Genomic DNA, 15,000 nt, shown 5'->3' with positions numbered 1-15,000 from the left:
TCTAGCAGCGGATGAGAAGCGGAGGAAAGAAGTCGGAATCATGTGACGCTACCAAGCCGACCAATCACAGTTCTTACGTCTGCGTCGGTGTGCCTCACCCCTGTCTGACTGTTTACATGTAGTTATGTACAGCCTGTCTCTCTGTCTGACTGTTTACATGTAGTTATGTACAGTCTGTCTCTCTGTCTGTCTGTTTACATGTAGTTATGTACAGTCTGTCTCTCTGTCTGTCTGTTTACATGTAGTTATGTACAGTCTGTCTCTCTGTCTGTCTGTTTACATGTAGTTATGTACAGTCTGTCTCTCTGTCTGTCTGTTTACATGTAGTTATGTACAGTCTGTCTCTCTGTCTGTTTACATGTAGTTATGTACAGTCTGTCTCTCTGTCTGTCTGTTTACATGTAGTGATGTACAGTCTGTCTCTCTGTCTGTTTACATGTAGTTATGTACAGTCTGTCTCTCTGTCTGTCTGTTTACATGTAGTTATGTACAGCCTACACACACACACACACACCCTGACCCTGGACACACACACACACACACACCCTGACCCTGGACACACACACACACACACCCTGACCCTGGAATCCACACACAGACACACAGATGCAGTGCCAGGCCATATAGAGGTGTGTTGTCATCTCTTTGACCTCTGACCTCACCTGGTCCCAGTCAGGGAGGCAGTGGAGAACCCAGGTTTGGTCTCAACAACATCTATGGGTTACCATGGTTACCACGGGTATATGTGACACCGTTTCATCAAAAGGTCCTCATGTCGGTTACCATGGTTACCACGGGTATATGTGACACCGTGTCATTAAAAGGTCCTCATGTCGCAATCGAGCCAAACAAGTCTTGTTGTGAAAAAATGTGTTTTCCGGTTTTTGGCATAGGACGACAAATACACCGATGAAGAAGCTACTCGATATCATAACAACAGTTTTACATTCACTAAATAACTACATTACATTAGTGTGGCAGTGTGTGTAGCCACGCCCACCCCAGCTGTATGTAAGTAGCCATGTGCGTGTGGACCTGTTTGTTGACAAGTTTACAAGATGGATTACTGATGCTCTCGCTAACGCTATCAAGAGAATTTCAAAAGCAGGCAGAAATATAGACAGTGGGCAATTTAATGAACTCCTTCATATCGGACTATACATAACGGGAACTCCGAACTCCGAATCTGAAGATGACGAAGAAGACAACGACATGTTAGACTTTGATCTCCACATCAGTTCACTATTTATGGGACAGTCGTCTGCAGACAGACCTTCTGCTGTGTTCTTGGGTAAGTTTTAGTGTGTTACATGTGTTGTTTACTAGGATTTGTTGTTTTGTGAGTAAGGTAGATAGCCTCGTTGTTACCATCAGTTATCAGACCACTGAAACTGCTCACCACAATTATGCCACCCCTCTACAAAACTAATAGGAGATGGTGGGAGGTAGAAATTGGTTGTCAAAGATAAAACATAATGAATAAATACATTTGTTGCAGACCTACTAAACATGCAACATAGTGTAATATGTTTCATGCACCATTTTTGTGTGTTTGTGTGTACCAGCTAGCCAAACAAGTGTTAGCTTGTTAGCTAGCTAGCTAACCCTAACCCTAACTCTAACCCTATAATAATAGATTATAGAAAAAGTAAATGCTTTTGTAATGAATGGTAATGTTCAAAAATAATGATTAATTCATTGATATGTAGATTTGCTGTAGAATAATACTGTGAATTTAAATGATTTCACTAGCCAACTTCAGTACAAGTACAGTACACTGAGGGTCTATGGAAAACCTAACCTAACCCTAACCTAACCTAACCTAACCTAACCCTAACCTAACCTAACCTAACCTAACCTAACCTAACCTAACCTAACATAACCTAAACCTAACCTAACATAACCCTAACCTAACCTAACCCTAACCCTAACCTAACCTAACCTAACCTAACCCTAACCTAACCTAACCTAACCTAACCTAACCTAACCTAACCTAACCTAACCTAACCTAACATAACCTAAACCTAACCTAACCTAACCCTAACCTAACCTAACCCTAACCCTAACCTAACCTAACCTAACCTAACCCTAACCTAACCTAACCTAACCTAACCTAACCTAACCTAACCTAACTTAACCCTAACCTAACCTAACCTAACCCTAACCTAACCGTAACCCTAACCTACCATATTCTAACCTAACCCTAACCCAACCCAACCCTAACCCTAACCTTATCCTACATTCTCTCAGTAAGTTCAAGCTAGCTAATGCTAACAGATGCTAACAACCCTAACCCAACCTTAACACCTCATCTAGACCCTAACCCTAACATCTCATCTAGACCCTAACATCTAGACCCTAACCCTAACATCTAGACCCTAACATCTAGACCCTAACCCTAACATCTAGACCCTAACATCTAACCCTAACATCTAGACCCTAACATCTAACCCTAACATCTAACCCTAACATCTAATAATAATAATAATAATTAATTCAATTTATATAGCGCTTTTCCAAGGCTCAAAGACGCTGACAATATAGGACACACATGGGGAGACACAAAAAACAACAAGCAACAACAACAAGTAACATGGAACACAGAGTCAGCGAACGGGGAGAGGGGGGGGGGTGGTGTAGAGTCCGGTGTTGATGTTGCTGGGAGCCTCGATGGATGTGGCGGCGGCAGCGGAGAATGCCTGCCTTGGTGGCAGCAGCAGCCGTTGCCGTTGTCATCAGTATTGCCAGCCTGGGACCGAACCCGCGCGGCCGGCCAGCCTAGCCGTGCCATGCCAGCGACCAAATCGCGCAGCAGTGAGTGAAGGCTGGGAACGACCGACACTCACCTGCGGAGATGGCAACCCCCGAACCGGGGAGGGAGCGGTGGCTACCTCCCGGGACGAGGGTAGTAGCACAGCACGGCCAGGCCAGCGATGTCTGAGAGCGGCGCGCAGCGGGTCGGTCGGCAACACAGAGCCCGGGGACAGGAACGGTGAGGCGGTGAGTACTGCAGTCCGGTAGTGAAGGCGGTGAGTACTGCAGTCCGGTAGTGAAGGCGGTGAGTATTGCAGTCCGGTAGTGAAGGCGGTGAGTAATGCAGTCCGGTAGTGAAGGCGGTGAGAGGCGGGAGATGGCGGGGGTGAAGGCAGCGGAGTTCGGCGGGACAGGATACAAAAAAGGATAAGACAGGATACAAAAAGACAGGATACAAAAGGAGACAGGACAGGATACATAAAGACAGGATACAAAAGGACAGGAGACAGGACCGGGAACAGAAGCGGCAGTCACATCGCGGACGCCAGCGTGCTCTGAACCCGGAAGAACAACTACGGGAAACGCAACAGGACAAACAGGACCCTAACATCTAGACCCTAACCCTAACATCTAGACCCTAACATCTAGACCCTAACATCTAGACCCTAACATCTAGACCCTAACATCTAGACCCTAACATCTAGACCCTAACATCTAGACCCTGACATCTAGACCCTAACCCTAACATCTAGACCCATTTGTTATGGGTTTTTATTTGAGATGATTTGTGTTTAATGTTTTGAGTTATATTTATATTTCATGATTAATGTTTATTTTATGTTTTGGGTTATTTATGTTATAATGTTTTGTTTTTATGTTTTTGGTTATAGAATTATTCGTATTTTAGTGGTAATTGACTGTCAGGTGGTGAGGTGACAGCATAGGCCCAGGTGTGTTTAGGTGAGGTGACAGCATAGGCCCAGGTGTGTTTAGGTAGTCAGGTGGTGAGGTGACAGCATAGGCCCAGGTGTGTTTAGGTGAGGTGGTGAGGTGACAGCATAGGCCCAGGTGTGTTTAGGTGAGGTGACAGCATAGGCCCAGGTGTGTTTAGGTAGTCAGGTGGTGAGGTGACAGCATAGGCCCAGGTGTGTTTAGGTTGTCAGGTGGTGAGGTGACAGCATAGGCCCAGGTGTGTTTAGGTAGTCAGGTGGTGAGGTGACAGCATAGGCCCAGGTGTGTTTAGGTGAGGTGACAGCATAGGCCCAGGTGTGTTTAGGTAGTCAGGTGGTGAGGTGACAGCATAGGCCCAGGTGTGTTTAGGTAGTCAGGTGGTGAGGTGACAGCATAGGCCCAGGTGTGTTTAGGTAGTCAGGTGGTGAGGTGACAGCATAGGCCCAGGTGTGTTTAGGTAGTCAGGTGGTGAGGTGACAGCATAGGCCCAGGTGTGTTTAGGTAGTCAGGTGGTGAGGTGACAGCATAGGCCCAGGTGTGTTTAGGTAGATAATTAGTCGACGGAAACAGGTTAGTTTGGAAAAACGTTGTTTTGAACACGTTCAGGCGTTTCTCTAGTCCCATACCGTACAGTCTGCTTTATTACGCTTCCTAACCCTAACCCTAACCCTAACCCTAACCCTAACCCTAACCCTAACCCTAACCCTAACCCTAACCCTAACCCTAACCCTAACCCTAACCCTAACCCTAACCCTAACCCTAACCCTAACCCTTACAAGGACAGGGTGGCCTGGTGGACCTGGGGGGACGTTCCTCTGAGAGACGGAGACGGAGAGGCAAGTGTGGACTTACTGTATGTCTGAGTGTCTACGTGTGTATGTCTGTCAACATGTGTGTGTGTGTGTGTGTGTGTGTGTGTGTGTGTGTGTGTGTGTGGGTGTGAGTGTGTGTGTGTGTGTGTGTGTGACTGGTTAGTCCAACCTAACGCCCCATCGCTCCATCACCACAGATATGGGTTAGTGTTAGTGTTAGTGGTGGATATGGGTTAGTGTTAGTGTTAGTGTTAGTGATGGATATGGGTTAGTGTTAGTGTTAGTGATGGATATGTGTGTGTGTGTGGGTTAGTGTTAGTGTTAGTGTTAGTGTTAGTGTTAGTGGTGGATATGTTAGTGTTGGTGTTAGTGTTAGTGATGGATATGGGTTAGTGTTAGTGTTAGTGTTAGTGTTAGTGTTAGTGTTAGTGATGGATATGGGTTAGTGTTAGTGGTGGATATGGGTTAGTGTTAGTGTTAGTGTTAGTGTTAGTGGTGGATATGTGTTAGTGTTAGTGTTAGTATTAGTGTTAGTGGTGGATATGTGTTAGTGTTAGTGTTAGTGATGGATATGGGTTGGTGTTAGTGTTAGTGTTAGCAGGTCTATGGAAGAAGTTTTGTCCAGCCTGTCATGTTTACTTACAATGATAAGCTGTGATGGATCCCCCATAAGCTAGACGCCAGCGCTCACACACACACACACACACACACACACACACACGCTCACACACACACACACACACGCTCACACACACACACACACACACACACACACGCTCACACACACACACACACACACACACACACACACGGGGGTCTGGATCTGTTGGACCAATTAGAAAGACTGATGATGTTCCCTGCTTATATCATATCACCCAGGGTGCACTGGGGCAGGCTGGGTTGGTTGGAGAGGGCAGGGGACTCACTTGTGTTTCAGAGGTGACTCATACTGCTGCTTCTACCCACACACACACACACACACACACACACACACACACACCATAGTTGTTCAGAGGGAGGGCGGGGCCACAGACCTTTAGGTCATGTCAGCATAACTGTGGTGTGAAACGCCTTCAAAGCTAACAGAGTCAGACGCTAACAGCTAACCCTAACAGAGACAGAAGCTAACAGCTAACCCTAACAGAGACAGAAGCTAGCTGCTAAACTACAGACAGAAGCTAACAGCTAACACTAACAGAGACAGAAGCAGGGCTGCCAAGTCTCACGCAATCACGTGAGACTCACGCATTTCAACCAGTTCTCACGCTCTCACGCCGCATCTCTATTTCTCACGGCGAGAAATAACAATTGTTTTACGGGACTTTTATTTTTGAAATTCGTTGAAAGAAAGCTACCGGACATGAGATTCGTGACGTCCTCTTTCTGCACTCGCGTTATTATGCTTGCGTGTGCGCAGGGCCGTTTGGGAGATATGCGAGGCCCTGTGCGAAGTCAGATTTGCGAGGCCTTTTATAATGATGTAGGCTACTATTATAACCGCGCGACACGCACGCACCGATATATTGCAAGAAATGCGCTCACATGCTGTGCTGATAGACAATAGAATATCTACTTATTTAGATAGTTTACAACCATGTTTGTTTCATTTCAAACCTTTTATACTCGTAAAGGATTCGGATTTCAGATAAAGCAGTCATCATACCCAACATTAAATACGCACAAGCCATTATTGACATGAATAGAGATGTTACTGATTGATTGATTGAGAACTTTATTAGAAGATTTGCAGAAGTAGGTACATGAATGTACATATTACATACAAGGTCAACTAACAGGATAAAAACCCAAGAAAGCCACTGGCTTATTTCAATTGGGGTCCTTGCTCTGAGTAGCTCCATCTTCCGCCTCCGTATCCTCTACTTCGCCACTCCTGACCATCATCACCTGGGGCTGGGCAGCCCCGCTGCTGCCGGTGTAGCTGTTGTCCTCCTCCACCTCCGAGACATCATCTTTGCCTCTCAGGGGGGGCTGTGCCGTGCTACTACTAGCATTGCTAGTGCTAGCAGTAACGTTAGCTTCTTCGGTGCTAACGGGAGCCTCACTTGTTTTTAGAAATGTTTCGAACGAACCTCTAAGCGAGGCCCTGAAGCCTTTTATTTGTATTTATTTTTTCAGCACCCGATTAACATTTTCTTCCTCGGTCTCGTTCCCTCTGCATTTTGTCCGTTGCACTAAGCAGTCACTATGCACAACAAGTGTCAACACGCGCCCAAAATTCACGTTTGACGTAAGGTGTCATAGGGGGAAATTACTTTTTTCTGTTGCTAAGAATCTCCCTGTCCTACAGGTATGCTAGATTTTAGATATATGATTGACTATGATTATCACATGTGTGAACATTTAGAAATGTATTAAAGGCAAAAATAATAATATGGCCCCATATGGTCCCTTGCCTGGCGCTTTGGAGGGCCTCGCCAGCCAGGGTACCAAAAAAAAAAAAAAAAAAAAATGTTTTACATTTATTTTTATTTTTACCCTGCCTCGCGCGAGGCCCTCCAAGGCCCAATCCCGATTCTCTTTTCTACCCCTATGGCTCGTTTTCGAGTGTCACTCGATTCGAAGGCAAGGCCTTCGAATACGTCACAAGCCCTACCCCTTGAAATCAAAGCCCTATGAATTGGGACAACCCTTCACGGCGCCTACGTCATCACGCGGTACGGTTGACGCGTTGTGTTGCCGGCGAATTCTCACATCTCGCAATGCCTTCTTCAGCTGTGTTTATTTCTGTTGCGTGTGCTATAAGCATCTATTTTCGTTTGTTATCAACACACTGTAGTGTTTAGACGTTCCTTTTTTAGTCTCTTCCGTCAGCGATGTCTTTTTTGTGGACATCGCAATAATGACAATGAATTTAATGACAATGAATGACTCCAACCAAAACAACCAGTCCATCAATAGTCATAAAGCGTTGTCCAAAAATCACGTTACCAAGCGCCTTTCTCAGAACAATTCGTCGTCTAGAATCCAAAAATCAATCCATCATAGTGGTGGTCAAAAACGTAGAAAGAGGATCTCTTGGGGACGCGGCCACATTTGCCTGTGAAGGAGAGATGACAAATAAGCGGAAACATTTCTCAGTAGAGTCGAACGGTGATATATCATCATCCTTTACGCGTATCCTTAACTGTAGTTACATTTCGCGTGTCATATGCCATTAGACATGGAAATATGTCAATGCGCGGCTGTCATGCACAAATCAGCTTGTAACGTTAGACACACAGCACACAGCACATCGGCATAATAACGTTTTGTTGTTGTTGTGCTTGTTATAAAGAAAAGGTCTATAATGCATTGAAATGACATTAGTACAACAGACATTAGACATCAGACATGGAAATATGTCAATGCGCGTCATGCACAAATCAGCTTGTAACGTTAGACTCATGTACAAGTCAGCCGAACGTTTGATAGATAACTTTACATATGTGTACCATCATCCGCTGTCAAACGCCACAGGTAATAATTGATTTATGACTGTACATCTCTGAAATGCTCGACTGTCATGCAGCGTTGCGTTACTGTAACGTTAGACACAGCACCGACATAAAAGCGATTTTTGGGTTATGCGTGTTATAAATAAAAGGTCTATAATGCATTGTAATGACATTAAACTAAGACAATAAGATGGTTATCATAATTTTTCAAATCTTTATTAATAAGTAATTACAGAGAATTAAAATGACATTTCCGCATTGAATAGAGCGACATAAGATTTCTGTAGATGATTCGCAATGCATCCTGGTATCAAGGGGTAGCGTACCGTTAGCCCTTCGAAGCTAGTCTGGTCCTGAAATCCCTCGAAACGATGGTCCTGAAATCCCTCGAAACGAAGTAATAGTTAGCCCTCCCCCTTACCCCTAGCCCTCGACGAAATATGAATTGAGACAGCCCTCGCCCTAAACGTGAACGCGCAAATCGAGCCATAGGGGTGAAAACGAAGGGCTAGGGGTGAATTGGGATTGGGCCCAAAGCGCGAGGCCCTGTGCCACCGCCCCAGCTAGCCCCCCCTTAAAGCGGCCCTGCGCGTGCGCAGTCGGAGCGGTAGACGAGCGTTGCATCTGTGTTCACGCGAGCTGCAGCATGAAGCGGACGGCCAAAACGGTAGGTAAATCTCCCCTCATTCGATTAGAATCCAGGTTCTTGATTAAAATATAAACTAAATTGAATCACTTAACTGCTTGCGAGGTAATTGATACTGTGAGCTCGTAATTGTAAAACTAAAACTGTGAGCAGTGAGCTGGTAAAAGGATATTTAGCGAAGTACGTAGTTGGCGATGTTTCAGACCAGACGGATTTTCTTGTGCTTTTTATGTCATGTTTAGTTGTAAAAACTACCTCAAATCAGCACTTCTGATTTTGAATCATCATTGCATTTTGTCTGTTTAAAGATGTCATCGAAGCAGAAAGCAGGGAGCAGTAAGCAGGCAGACCTGCTTTCAATGTGGGCAGCGAAGGGTCAGCCCCCTTCCAAAAAGGTTGCCAGGTCAGAGGAGACAGAGGAAAGTCAGGAGATAGTGGAGGAGGCAGTGGAGGAGGCAGTGGAGGAGGAAGTGGAGGAGGAAGTGGAGGAGGAAGTGGAGGAGGAAGTGGAGGAGGAAGTGGAGGAGGAAGTGGAGGAGGCAGTGGAGGAGGCAGTGGAGGAGGCAGTGGAGGAGGCAATGGAGGAGGAAGTGGAGGAGGCAGTGGAGGAGGAAGTGGAGGAGGAAGTGGAGGAGGAAGTGGAGGAGGCAGTGGAGGAGGAAGTGGAGGAGGCAGTGGAGGAGGAAGTGGAGGAGGAAGTGGAGGAGGAAGTGGAGGAGGAAGTGGAGGAGGAAGTGGAGGAGGCAGTGGAGGAGGCAGTGGAGGAGGAAGTGGAGGAGGCAGTGGAGGAGGAAGTGGAGGAGGAAGTGGAGGAGGAAGTGGAGGAGGCAGTGGAGGAGGAAGTGGAGGAGGAAGTGGAGGAGGAAGTGGAGGAGGCAGTGGAGAAGGCAGTGGAGGAGGAAGTGGAGGAGGCAGTGGAGGAGGCAGTGGAGGAGGCAGTGGAGGAGGAAGTGGAGGAGGCAGTGGAGGAGGAAGTGGAGGAGGCAGTGGAGGAGGAAGTGGAGGAGGCAGTGGAGGAGGAAGTGGAGGAGGCAGTGGAGGAGGAAGTGGAGGAGGCAGTGGAGGAGGCAGTGGAGGAGGAAGTGGAGGAGGCAGTGGAGGAGGAAGTGGAGGAGGCAGTGGAGGAGGAAGTGGAGGAGGAGGCAGTGGAGGAGGCAGTGGAGGAGGAAGTGGAGGAGGAAGTGGAGGAGGAAGTGGAGGAGGAAGTGGAGGAGGAAGTGGAGGAGGCAGTGGAGGAGGAAGTGGAGGAGGAAGTGGAGGAGGAAGTGGAGGAGGAAGTGGAGGAGGAAGTGGAGGAGGAAGTGGAGGAGGAAGTGGGGGAGGAAGTGGAGGAGGAAGTGGAGGAGGCAGTGGAGGAGGAAGTGGAGGAGGAAGTGGAGGAGGAAGTGGAGGAGGAAGTGGAGGAGGAAGTGGAGGAGGCAGTGGAGGAGGCAGTGGGGGAGGAAGTGGAGGAGGAAGTGGAGGAGGCAGTGGAGGAGGAAGTGGAGGAGGCAGTGGAGGAGGAAGTGGAGGAGGAAGTGGAGGAGGCAGTGGAGGAGGCAGTGGAGGAGGAAGTGGAGGAGGCAGTGGAGGAGGAAGTGGAGGAGGAAGTGGAGGAGGAAGTGGAGGAGGCAATGGAGGAGGAAGTGGAGGAGGAAGTGGAGGAGGAAGTGGAGGAGGAAGTGGAGGAGGCAGTGGAGGAGGCAATGGAGGAGGAAGTGGAGGAGGAAGTGGAGGAGGAAGTGGAGGAGGAAGTGGAGGAGGAAGTGGAGGAGGAAGTGGAGGAGGCAGTGGAGGAGGAAGTGGAGGAGGAAGTGGAGGAGGAAGTGGAGGAGGAAGTGGAGGAGGAAGTGGAGGAGGAAGTGGAGGAGGCAGTGGAGGAGGAAGTGGAGGAGGAAGTGGAGGAGGCAGTGGAGGAGGCAGTGGAGGAGGAAGTGGAGGAGGCAGTGGAGGAGGAAGTGGAGGAGGAAGTGGAGGAGGCAGTGGAGGAGGAAGTGGAGGAGGCAGTGGAGGAGGAAGTGGAGGAGGAAGTGGAGGAGGAAGTGGAGGAGGAAGTGGAGGAGGAAGTGGAGGAGGAAGTGGAGGAGGCAGTGGAGGAGGAAGTGGAGGAGGCAGTGGAGGAGGAAGTGGAGGAGGCAGTGGAGGAGGCAGTGGAGGAGGCAGTGGAGGAGGCAGTGGAGGAGGAAGTGGAGGAGGAAGTGGAGGAGGCAGTGGAGGAGGAAGTGGAGGAGGAAGTGGAGGAGGAAGTGGAGGAGGAAGTGGAGGAGGAAGTGGAGGAGGAAGTGGAGGAGGCAGTGGAGGAGGCAGTGGAGGAGGAAGTGGAGGAGGCAGTGGAGGAGGAAGTGGAGGAGGCAGTGGAGGAGGCAGTGGAGGAGGCAGTGGAGGAGGCAGTGGAGGAGGAAGTGGAGGAGGAAGTGGAGGAGGAAGTGGAGGAGAAGCAAACTAGAACACATCAGAGAACTCATACTGGAGCAGCCACCTATAGGTCTACACACACACACACACACACACACACACACACACACACACACAGCCACCTATAGGTCTGGTTTCAAAAGCGAGTGGTCAACGAAATGGCCATTCATCACCGCAGGCACTACCAGCTCCCACTATTGGTGCTCTGTGTGCAGGCAGGAGCACTCCTGTGCCCATCAAGGGGTCACAGATGGACAGTCTAGGGTGAACGGGATGAGCAGATTTGGGAGGCTCTCTCATATTGCCAAATTGGTTTTGGTACTTCCGCATTCAAATGCTGATGCAGAACGAATGTTCTCCGTGGTGGGGCTGAACAAAACCAAAACCCGTAACAGTCTGGCTCTTGATGGAACCCTTTCATCCATCATGACGGTGAAGATGGCTGGCCTCGAGCCAGAATGTTTCAAGTGGGAGCCCCCTACCTCTGTTATTAAGGCATCAAAATCTGCCACAAACATCTACAACACAGAGTTATGAACACCGCTTGTAAGGGTTGGGGTTGTTGTACTGCATAAGATGTTGCAACTTTATAGGTCACATGGTTGATTGACAGTTAAAAGAGTGATTAATATGTTACACGGTTGATTGACAATTAAAAGAGTGATTAATATGTTACATTGTTGATTGACAGTTAAAAGAGTTATTCTGATGTTACATGATTGATTTATTTATAGATAGATGATAATAAATATAATAGATTTTTATTACTGTCTGAATTTGTCTTGTTTTATACAATTTTCCAATTGTTTTCATTTCTTGTGCTGGTTTATTATGATGTACAATTGTAGGAAACTAGCAAAAATAATAATAATAATAATAATTGGGTGGGAGAGACGGGCCGCTGCTGCCAAACGTGCTCAGTTTTGCGTCGCTCCACCGGCAAAAAATCTCACTCCAAAGTTTTGGTGAAACTTGGCAGCCCTGCAGAAGCTAGCTGCTAAACTACAGAGAGAAGCTAGCTGCTAAACTACAGAGAGAAGCTAGCTGCTAAACTACAGAGAGAAGCTAGCTGCTAAACTACAGAGAGATGCTAGCTGCTAAACTACAGAGAGAAGCTAGCTGCTAAACTACAGAGAGAAGCTAGCTGCTAAACTACAGAGAGAAGCTAGCTGCTAAACTACAGAGAGAAGCTAGCTGCTAAACTACAGAGAGAAGCTAGCTGCTAAACTACAGAGAGAAGCTAGCTGCTAAACTACAGAGAGAAGCTAGCTGCTAAACTACAGAGAGAAGCTAGCTGCTAAACTACAGAGAGAAGCTAGCTGCTAAACTACAGAGAGAAGCTAGCTGCTAAACTACAGAGAGAAGCTAGCTGCTAAACTACAGAGAGAAGCTAGCTGCTAAACTACAGAGAGAAGAGGGAAAGAGACAAAAAGAGAAAGAACAAGAGATGAAAAGGAGGATACTACCAGGGCTGGACTGGGACAAAAATTAGGCCCTGGCATTTTTGGCCCAGACAGGCCCACCCCAATCGGTCGGACCACACCCACCAGCACAAAAATACTTGCCTTATATACTCGTCTTATATACTGTGCTGTACAGTCATATGACAAACTGTAGTATTCCCCCAAACCACTACAAAGACGACTACATACAGTAAGCAATGGTACCAGTGCAAGTAGACCAGTGTACTCAGTGATCAGATTCCAGAGCGAATTTACGAACGCAGCCTTGTTGTTCTAGATTTTTTTCCCCATTATCAACCTATCATTGCGCTTTAGAGTAAAACAAAGCACGCAACTGTCGCGTCTATCTTTTCATGGCAACTCTACATTGTGATTTACAAGGGATATTAACTAATATTAAGTAATATTATTACTTGGTTACATTTTGCAATTGATCCGCGGTACACATGCGTGCCGAACCGTGGGGGGCGATCCGTTACACCCCTAACAGCTACCTATATTTTCCTTACCGGGTCAACGGTTACAGGCTGACTCGGCCCCGCTTCTTCTGTATCCTCTCTATCCTCTGTATCTGTACCCTGCTCCCGCTCCTCCCTGCCAGCCTCCTCTTCAACCTGTTGCTGTTGCTGCTGTGGTAAACTTGAGGGTGCAGCAAACATGTCCCTAATGTTTACACATTTGGCAGCATCTGCCTCGAGTTTCTTTTTGTTTTTCTCCCTAAGTTTTTCCCAGCCTCCCTTCCGTTTTAGTGTGCTTTTGCGCTCCATCTCTCTCAGTATCTATCTAGTAACTATCCAGGCTAACTAAATTTATTTTGCCGGCCGGCTCGGTCCAAAACTACCGCGAAACTGAGACGGAGGTCTGGTGCTGCGTGCGTGCGTGACCCCTGACCCCCCCCCCCTTCTCTCTGTTGATTGGGCCAGCCCAGTGTCTGTATAGAAAATTGACAAATGGGCCGCTGTCCCTGATCTATGGGCCGTTCAATGGTAGCTTTCGATTTATGGGCCGTTCGATGGTAGCTTTCGGCCGGGCCGGCTGGTAAAAAAATCAAAAACTTTTTTTTAAAAGTCCAGCCCTGGATACTACTATACTCTAGCTCACCTCTCCTCTCCTCCCTCCCTCATCTCTCCTCTCCTCCCTCCCTCACCTCTCCTCTCCTCCCTCCCTCACCTCTCCCCTCCTCCCTCCCTCACCTCTCCTCTCCTCCCTCCCTCACCTCTCCTCTCCTCCCTCACCTCTCCCCTCCTCTCCTCCCTCACCTCTCCTCTCCTCCCTCCCTCACCTCTCCTCTCCTCCCTCCCTCACCTCTCCTCTCCTCCCTCCCTCACCTCTCCTCTCCTCCCTCCCTCACCTCTCCTCTCCTCCCTCCCTCACCTCTCCTCTCCTCCCTCCCTCACCTCTCCCCTCCTCCCTCCCTCACCTCTCCCCTCCTCCCTCCCTCACCTCTCCCCTCCTCCCTCCCTCACCTCTCCTCTCCTCCTTCCCTCACCTCTCCTCTCCTCCCTCCCTCTCCTCTCCTCTCCTCCCTCCCTCTCCCCTCCTCCCTCCCTCACCTCTCCCCTCCTCCCTCCCTCACCTCTCCCCTCCTCCCTCCCTCACCTCTCCTCTCCTCCCTCCCTCACCTCTCCCCTCCTCCCTCCCTCACCTCTCCTCTCCTCCCTCCCTCACCTCTCCTCTCCTCCCTCCCTCACCTCTCCCCTCCTCCCTCCCTCACCTCTCCCCTCCTCCCTCCCTCACCTCTCCTCTCCTCCCTCCCTCACCTCTCCTCTCCTCCCTCCCTCACCTCTCCTCCCTCCCTCACCTCTCCCCTCCTCCCTCCCTCACCTCTCCTCTCCTCTCCTCCCTCCCTCCCTCCCTCACCTCTCCTCTCCTCTCCTCCCTCCCTCACCTCTCCTCTCCTCTCCTCCCTCCCTCACCTCTCCTCCCTCCCTCACCTCTCCTCTCCTCTCCTCCCTCCCTCACCTCTCCTCTCCTCCCTCCCTCACCTCTCCTCCCTCCCTCACCTCTCCTCTCCTCTCCTCCCTCCCTCACCTCTCCTCCCTCCCTCACCTCTCCTCTCCTCCCTCCCTCACCTCTCCCCTCCTCCCTCCCTCACCTCTCCCCTCCTCCCTCCCTCACCTCTCCCCTCCTCCCTCCCTCACCTCTCCCCTCCTCCCTCCCTCACCTCTCCCCTCCTCCCTCCCTCACCTCTCCCCTCCTCCCTCCCTCACCTCTCCTCTCGTTCCCTCCCCCGTCTTTTCTCTCACTTCTTCTGCAGTTATTTACACCCAAGGCCACAGCGGAGAAATGTAGGGAGTGAAAGGCGGACAAAGAGAGAGAGAGAGAACGAGGGAGAGGTGGAGGAGAGGAAATGAGCACCTCACACACAACCACCTCCCACTCTTTCATTGCTTATTTCTCTCTATCTTTTGACCTCCCCTCCCCTCCCTCTCTCTCTCTCTCTCTCTCTCTCTCTGCTTCCCTTCTCTGTCTCCCCCCCCTCTCTCCCTCTCTCTCTCTCCCTCTCTCTCTCTGTCTCTCTCTCC

General features: G+C 49.0%; 1 protein-coding gene across 1 annotated transcript in view; it reads left to right on the top strand.

Moving 5' to 3' along the window:
* The window catches only part of stxbp5a (syntaxin binding protein 5a (tomosyn)), a gene marked incomplete at both ends in the record, with an annotated part of 99,583 nt that overhangs the window by 37,277 nt on the left and 47,306 nt on the right, over window positions 1-15,000 (top strand).

Source organism: Nansenia antarctica (assembly GCF_963989245.1).
Source record: "Nansenia antarctica genome assembly, chromosome: 6".
NCBI classification, from domain to species: Eukaryota; Metazoa; Chordata; class Actinopteri; order Argentiniformes; family Microstomatidae; genus Nansenia; species Nansenia antarctica.
The sequence above is the reverse complement of the archived record's forward strand: the minus strand, read 5'-3'. Positions and strand labels throughout refer to the sequence as shown.